The 8624-nt window shown below is 47.0% G+C and overlaps 1 pseudogene; it reads right to left on the bottom strand.

Moving 5' to 3' along the window:
• Positions 1-5836: 5836 nt before the first annotated feature.
• LOC144891223 (uncharacterized) overlaps positions 5837-8624 on the bottom strand; it is a 4759-nt pseudogene continuing 1971 nt past the window's right edge.

An 8624-nucleotide genomic window follows, 5' to 3' on the forward strand; every position in this document is an offset into this window, starting at 1 on the left:
TAAATGGAGGTGTGTGTGTGTGTGTGTGTGTGTGTGTGTGTGTGTGTGTGTGTGTGTGTGCGCGCGCGTGTGTGTGTGTGTGTGTGTGTGTGTGTGTGTGTGTGTGTGTGTGTGTCATACTTTTTGACGTCAATTAATTATGTACTCTTCAAATGTACCTTTTAACCCTTTAGACTGCTGAGACCCCTTAGACCTTGGAAGACGCTTTAACGCAGATGACCCAGATTACTTTTAAGACCCAGATAACCCAAAAGTCCCCAAGGACCCAAATCACCCAAAATATCCAGATGCTCCAAAAGTCCCCGAGGACCCAAAAGACCCTCGATAACCCAAACACCCAGATGATCCAAAAGTCCTTGATGACCCAAAAGACCCAGATCACCCAAAAGTCCCCAAGGAAATAAAAATTACTCGATGACCCAAAAATCCCCAAGGACCCAAATCACCCAAAAGTCCCCAAGGACCCAAAAGTTATTGATGACCCAAAAGACCCACATGACCCAAAAGTCCCCGAGGACCCAAAATACTTCACCAAAAACACCCACATGACCCAAAAGTCCTTGATGACCCAAAATATCTAGATCACCCAAAAGTCCACGAGGACCCAAAAGTCCCCAAGGACCCAAAACTCATTGATGACCCAAACGACCCTGGTGACCCAAAAGACCCTGAAGAGCCAAAAGTTCCCGTAGATCCAAAAGCCCCCAAAAGACCCAGATAACCAAAAAGTCCCGATGAACCAAAATTACCCAAAAAACCAGGATCGACCCAAAAGACCCAGATGACCCTGATGACTCAAAAGTCCCCGAACACCCAAAAGTCACCAAAGACCCAAAAGTTCCCGAAGCTCCAAAAGTCCCCAATTAAAATTTGGTCCAAACAACAACGACATGCATTTTAAGGCCATTCTCCCTGCTAGAGTGGGGGTTAGCCTTTCGGGCCCCATGACAATCTTCTCCATTTTGCCCTATTTTCTGCATCTCCCCTTGGTAACCCCCTTGCCGGCATTTCTTCCTTGACCATCTTTAGCCAAGTCTTTCTCGGTCTTCCCCGTCCTCTACTTCCTTCTACATTCATTTCCATCACTCTTCTCAACCAATCACTTTCATCCAATGGTCCAATGGACCCTATTTTATTAAGTTTTGAACTGACATTTAGTGATCCTTTCATCTTTGTTTTGGCATACTGCATCACCTGGAGTGGTCAATGGTCAATTAATTAATGTTTAAATATAAAGATCCTATTCTCCTTATGCCCTCTTACCTATGGCTACTGGGAGTGGGGATTTGGGAGAGGGATGTGGAAGCACGAGGTGAGGGTGAGGGGAGAGAGTGAGGGGGGGGGGGGGGGGGGGGAAGAGGGAAAATTGTTATTTAAAAAAAAAAAAAAAAAAAGCCAGAAGCCAGACACCCTCAGTACACCACTGGTGAGCACATCTATAAAGTTTGTACTGCAACATTTGTAAATCAGTAGTATAACATCATCTACTCAAATATTACAATAATTATTCAGACGGTGTATTTCTCAGCTACGCCTCTCTCAATGACAATGACTGGAGTTTTACTTGGTGCAGAATCCTTTGTTATAATTTGTTTCTCCAGTTTATTTCTCCAGTTAAATATTTACAGATACTCTCTGAGAGAGTGCTCTCTCGTGCTCAACCGAGGCCATCGTAGTTTGGCATTTGGCAAGGCCACACCCTTCCCCACACCTACTCGATCAACCCTGAACCTTTCTATGCACATGCGCAGATAAGAAAAAGTGTCACGTGTGCAGTGTGCTTGAGTAACGTCTTTCTGATGATTTATAGCAAAGATCGTAGAGTGGAGCAAGCTGGCCCACTCGTGCGAAACAGTGAAGTATCCAATGGACGCGCTCGGCGGCCATTTTAGCAGGCAGAGTGAGCTTGCGCTCGCCATCCATCATCTCGCAGTTTATCTTTTCCATCGCCATCTTATCCATCATCTCGCCATCCATCGCAGTTTTATCCATCTCCCAGTGAGTTATGAGTCTTATGACCATCATCATTTTGTATAGTACAGCCCATAAATCCATAAACATGGATTTCACGCTACCAGCATCCCTTTAACCCTTTGAGGTACATATACATGGACTAATATATCCAGTGTAAATGCTTGGAAGGAGTGATTCATGTCTCATAATGCTTGCTAGGACAACTTCTTTCATACTCTGTGATCTGTATGATTTGAACGACAGCCTACATTTATCTATATTTGATCTACATGCAAATATATGGATATTAAAGTTCTTGTTTAATGAATATCATTAATCTGATTTAATAATGGTTTCATGATATTTGCATGTAATAACATACAGTATATTGCAGACCTTTATAGAATCTAATGTTCATTCAAGCACATGGCTCTTTAGCAAAACGAAGGAAAATAAACATATCATTCATTTCTACTGTAATTTTTTTTTTGTTTTTTTGTATACAAGATCGAGGCTCGTGAAAGAGCTAACATTAATCACACAAAAAGTCAAACCGACACACAAAACACAAAAAATAAGGGAAGCGGCAGACAAGATGGGGGAGAGAGGGGGAAGGACACAAACACAACATTTGAGAGCAGGGACAACGGGAGAAATGTGGGAGGGCGAGGGCTTTGGGGGAGGTGGGAGAGGTATAAAACATATGAACACTGCAAGGACTTCCAGGAAAGAAGTAGGAATTTCCAAAAAGTGGATCTGGTGAAATTAGTGGGGGTAGAAAAGATCAAGGTTTTGGATGGTGGAAGATAAGAGATGGTGGTGAACGGCTGTTTTAAAGACCTGGAGGGAGGAGTGGGATTGAAGAGAGTGAGGGAGTTTGTTCCAGAGGCGGGAGAAAAGGGGAATGAAAGAGTGAAGGTGAGCAGAGATCCTAGATTTTGGCAGTTTAACCATAAGAGGGTTGCTGGCAGATCTTGTGCGACCTGGAGGAATATTTGGGGGACAGAGCACAGAGAGAGCTGGGGGTGCAAGGCCGGAGAGGAGTCGGTAGAAGACAGAAAGACCACCAACCTGCCTGCGGTGAGTGAGTGAAAGGCCCTCGGAGTTAACTTTGTCGCAGGAGATTCCAATGATTCTGAAAGCTTTGGTTTCAACAGCGTGAAGCCTAGCTAGGTGTGAGGCAGGAGCACCAGCTCAGAGGGGGGAAGAGTATTCCATTGAGCTGCGGATGAAAGCCTTGTATGTGATGAGGAGCTAAGGTGTGCCAAAGAAGGATTTCGCACGACGGAGGATGCCCAGTCGGCGACTGGCTTTGGAGGCTAGCTTGGAAATGTGGTTTTCCCAAGAAGGATCATGGCAGATAGTGAGACCCAAAAGCTTGAGTGACAGAACTACTTGGAGAGGATTGTTGAGAAAGTAGATGGGAGGGTTTTCCAGTCGGTCCTTTCGGAGAGACATTTTAAGAGTGTGCGATTTGTCAGGATTGAAAGACATGTTCCACTTGTTTGACCAGTCTGTGATTTTTTCCAGGTCTGCAGAGAGTGAGGAGACTGCAGACTGCCGATCTGAGGGATGAGGAATGGAGCGGCAGATAGTGGAGTCATCAGCAAAGAGATAGAGAGGATTTTCCAGAGAGTCGGAGAGATCATTGATGAAGACCAGAAATAGCACAGGGTCCAGTCCACTACCTTGGGGAACTCCAGCCAGAACAGGCAGGGGAGATGAGAGAAATCCATTCAGTTCCACATGTTGCCTTCGACCAGAGAGGAAGTCCGCAAGCCATGAGTGGAGGTTTCCATGGATACCATAGGAGGAGAGTTTGTTGAGCAGACCTGGGTGCCAGACCGTATCGAAGGCACGTGATATGTCAAGTGAAGCAGCTCTGATTTCCTGCTGGCATTGAGGACCTCCATCCATTGTTGAGACAGCAGAAGCAACATTTCCAGAGTAGAATGACCTGGTCTGAATCCAAATTGATGATCAGAGATCAAGCCATTGGAGAAGAGGAAGGATTTGATATCCGAAGCAATGATGGATTCCATGACTTTGCTGATAATTGGAATCAGGCTGATTGGTCTGTAGTGGCAAGGATCTGTTTTTGCACCTTTTTTGTGTAAAGCGGTAATGTTTGCTGATTTTCAAGATGCTGGCAGATGACCTTGAGCAAAAGAGAGGGTGAAAAGAACAGAGAGAGGGTGAGATAGAGCGGCAGAGCAGGATTTTAGGACCCTTGGGCTGATGCCGTCTGGTCCAGTTGCAGAATCAGAGTCGAGGTTTGACAGAAACTTCTCCACCTTGTCAGGAGAGAAGGACAAAGAAGGTCATGATGCATTACATGCAAGTACATTGTTGGGATAGGATTTAAAATTGTGCAAGACATTGAAATGTCCATGAACACTGAAATGTTTCAATACATGGACATCTGTGCATCTAATACCGACTTAATGTAGTGCAAATAATTGAAAATAATTTATTCATATCTTTTCGTAAATTGTCATGAGATGCAATGGTCAGCATGGGTACTGTAAGTTTAATTTCCACCTGTAAAACGTGTGAAAAATCATTGCAGGCAAGCGTTTAAAAGTACATTTGCCAATGATACATAACTTTTCTTTTTTTCTAGTGAAGTAAATCTTCCAGTGAAGCAGCCCGAATTCCGCTTGCTTGCTAAAATGGCCGCCGTTCTGCTCCATTGCGTACTTCACCGAATTGAACACAGTTGCGCACGAGTGGCCTATCTTGCTCCGCTCTACGATCTTTGATTTATAGTGACTATTTTTGTCTGGCGAGAATCTACTCAAGTATTACCGCGGTCTTCTGATTTCTTAGAACCAGGATTTGGATACTTCAGATAAATACTTATATCTTGTCTTGATAAAGTTCTTCATTGAAGTTAATTTTACAAAACTATTATCAGAGAGTGTGTTGGCACTGTCGACTCTACGTACTGACGTAGGGATGACATGGATAAAAAATTCCGGCCCCACCCACTGATACAAAACAAAATTGGAGTATCTCCTCGTACTCTCATAGTAGTTTATCAAGGACACTTGCAGTTCGAGTGAATAATACGTTTTATTGACACCAAGTAAGCAAAACAGTAAAAACCACGAGTGTCTTTCACGTCCGGCCGTGTATCAATAAATTCCTCTCGAGAGGCTCCGCCCCTCCCCTCTGTCCCCACCCTATTGGTGAGAGGGAAACCACACCAGTTATTTTGGCATTTCTAAGTGCAGGTCATTGTGTGGCATGAGGCTGAATGAAGACATTACTCTTTGAGAAACGAGCAATAAGACAGAGCTGCAAGATACAGTCAGGGTTATGTAAGACAATATAGGAACACATGTGCAGTGTTTGACTTTGCTGACTAAGATATCTTGGCACTTTTGCTCCAATATTTTGTATCCTCTGAGTCCCATACCATTGTGTTATTCCACATTGTAAAAAATTACAGAAACAAATGAATAAAAAATTAATGCTAAATTAAAAAGGCAATGTTGGGATGACAAACTACAGTCTAAAAAAGCCCTAAACAAGATAGGGATGATGTTTGTTTAGAGAGTAGCTAACAGTATTGCCATCACATAACAATCCCTATATCACTGCCTCCAGACTATTGTCTCGGGCGAGGCCGAGCTAAAAGTATTAGAAGCTCCTATATTTCATTTCTGCATAAGTATAAGAAGCTCCTGTATAATTTCAGGGACTTCTTGCAGCTTCAGTTGTCTTTCCCACTTTTCTTTTTCATCAACTTAGAGTAACTAATCACAAACGGAGATAATTCTAGAATGCTGTTATTAGAGATGTCCATGCAGTTTGTAAGAAGTTGATGATCATGTACTGATATTATAACATTATATTCGGACTGCTAATTTGTACAGTCTTATAATGTGGCTACACTACAAGAGTAATCAAGTACTGTGGTAACCAGTGAAATGTTTGTAAAAGCTTGAAGCAATGATTGATGAAGTGTGAATGAGGCAGTGATGCAGGGATTATGTGATGGCAATACTGTTAGCTACTCTCTAACTAAACCAACTTCATCCCTATCTTGTTTAGGACCGTTTTTAGACTGTAGTTTGTCATCCCTACATTACCTTTTTAATATAGCATTAATTTTTTTATTCACTTGTATATATACTAGTGGGGTCAACTGTGGGAATCCCACGGGCATGGACGTGTGTGACATTTGGATATATTGAGTTTGATGCTGCACCCACACATTCAGTTTTACAAAATGGTTACTGGCAATTTATCAGATCCAAAAAAATGTAATATACACAATTTATTTACTTCTGATAACATGTGAATGCACAGGGGAAATACAGTTTGAAAAGTGTGATTACATCTCATGGAAAATGTGACTTCAAGGGCTCAAATCCTCTCCCTCCATGCCCCCATCCCTCCCACATCACGCACACTGCACCAGGGAGTGGCACACACATGCACACACGAGTGGGTCACACACACACACACACACACACACACACACACACACACACACACACACACACCACACACACACACACACATGGGGCATTGGGTCACACATACATGCACACACACACACACACACACACACACACACAGGAGTGGTTCACACATGCACACACACACACACACTCAGGGGAGTGGGACACACACACACACACACACACACACACACATGGGGGAGTGGGACACAAACCCACACACACACACACACACACACACACACACACACACTCACTCACATACACACACGGGGGAGTGGGTCACATACACACACACACACACATGGGGGGGGGGGGGTGGAACACACACACATGCACACACACACACACATGCACACATACATGCACACATACATGCACACACACACACGGGGGAGTGGGTCACACACACTCATGGGGGGGGGGGGGAGTGGGTCACAGACACAGACGGGTGGAGTGGGTAACAGACGCAGACGGGTGGAGTGGGTCACAGACACAGACGGGTGGAGTGGGTCACAGACGCAGACGGGTGGAGTGGGTCACAGATGCAGACAGGTGGAGTGGGTCACAGACGCAGATGGGTGGAGTGGGTCACAGGCGCAGACGGTTGGAGGGGGTCACAGATGCAGATCATGGGTGGAGGGGGTCACAGACACAGGCAGGTGGAGGTGGTCACAGACGCAGGCGGGTGGAGTGGGTCACAGACGCAGACGGGTGGAGTGGGTCACAGACACAGATGGGTGGAGTGGGTCACAGACACAGACGGATGGAGTGGGTCACAGACACAGACGGGTGGAGTGGGTCACAGACACGGACGGGTGGAGTGGGTCACAGACACGGACGGGTGGAGTGGGTCACAGACACGGACTGGTGGAGTGGGTCACAGACACGGACGGGTGGAGTGGGTCACAGACACGGACGCACGAGTGGGTCACTCACACACACACACACACAGGTGGGGGAGTGGGTCACACATGCACACACACACACACACACACACACATGGGGGCGGCGGGGGGGGGGGGGGTATTGGGCAATACACACACACACACACACGGGAGAGGGACGCACACACACACACACAGGGGAGTGGGACACACACACACACACGGGAGTGCACACACACACACACACACACACACAAACACACACACGGGGGGGGGGGGGGGGAGGGGGGGGTCACACATGCACACACACACACACACACGCACACACGGGGGAGTTGGTCACATACACACACACGGGGGAGTGGGTCACAGACACACACGGGGTAGTGGGACGCACACACACACACGCACACGCACACATACACACACACGGGGGGGGGGGCTGTGTCACACACACAGACACACACAGACATGGGGGAGTGGGACACACACACACACACACACATGAGGTACACACACACGGGGGGGGGGGGGGTGGGGGGTGGGATACACACACACACAGGGGAGTGGGACACACACACACACATGGGGGAGTGGTTCACACATGCACACACACACACACCACACACACACACACACACACACACACACACATGGGGCATTGGGTTACACATACATGCACACCCACACCCACACACGGGAGTGGTTCACACATGCACACATACACACACACTCAGGTGAGTGGGACACACACACACACACACACACACACACACACACACACACGGGGGCGGCGGGGGGGGGGGGGGTATTGAGCAATACACACACACACACGGGGAGAGGGATGCACACACACACACACACACACACACAGGGGAGTGGGACACACACACACACACACGGGAGTGGGAGACACACACACACACACAAACACACACACACATGGGGGGGGGGGGTGGAACACACACACATGCACACACACACACATGCACACATACATGCACACATACATGCACACACACACACACGGGGGAGTGGTTCACACACACACACACACACACACACACACACACACTCAGGGGAGTGGGACACACACACACATGGGGGGAGTGGGACACAAACCCACACAAACACACACACACACACACTCACATACACACATGGGGGAGTGGGTCACATACACACACACATGGGGGGGGGGACACACACACACACACACACATGGGGTGGGGGTGGGGGGTAGTGGGTAATACACACACACACACACACGGGGAGAGGGATGCACGCAAGCACACACACACACACACACGGG

Source organism: Myxine glutinosa, chromosome 3 (assembly GCF_964187855.1).
Source record: "Myxine glutinosa chromosome 3, kmMyxGlut1.1, whole genome shotgun sequence".
In the NCBI taxonomy this organism is placed as follows: domain Eukaryota; kingdom Metazoa; phylum Chordata; class Myxini; order Myxiniformes; family Myxinidae; genus Myxine; species Myxine glutinosa.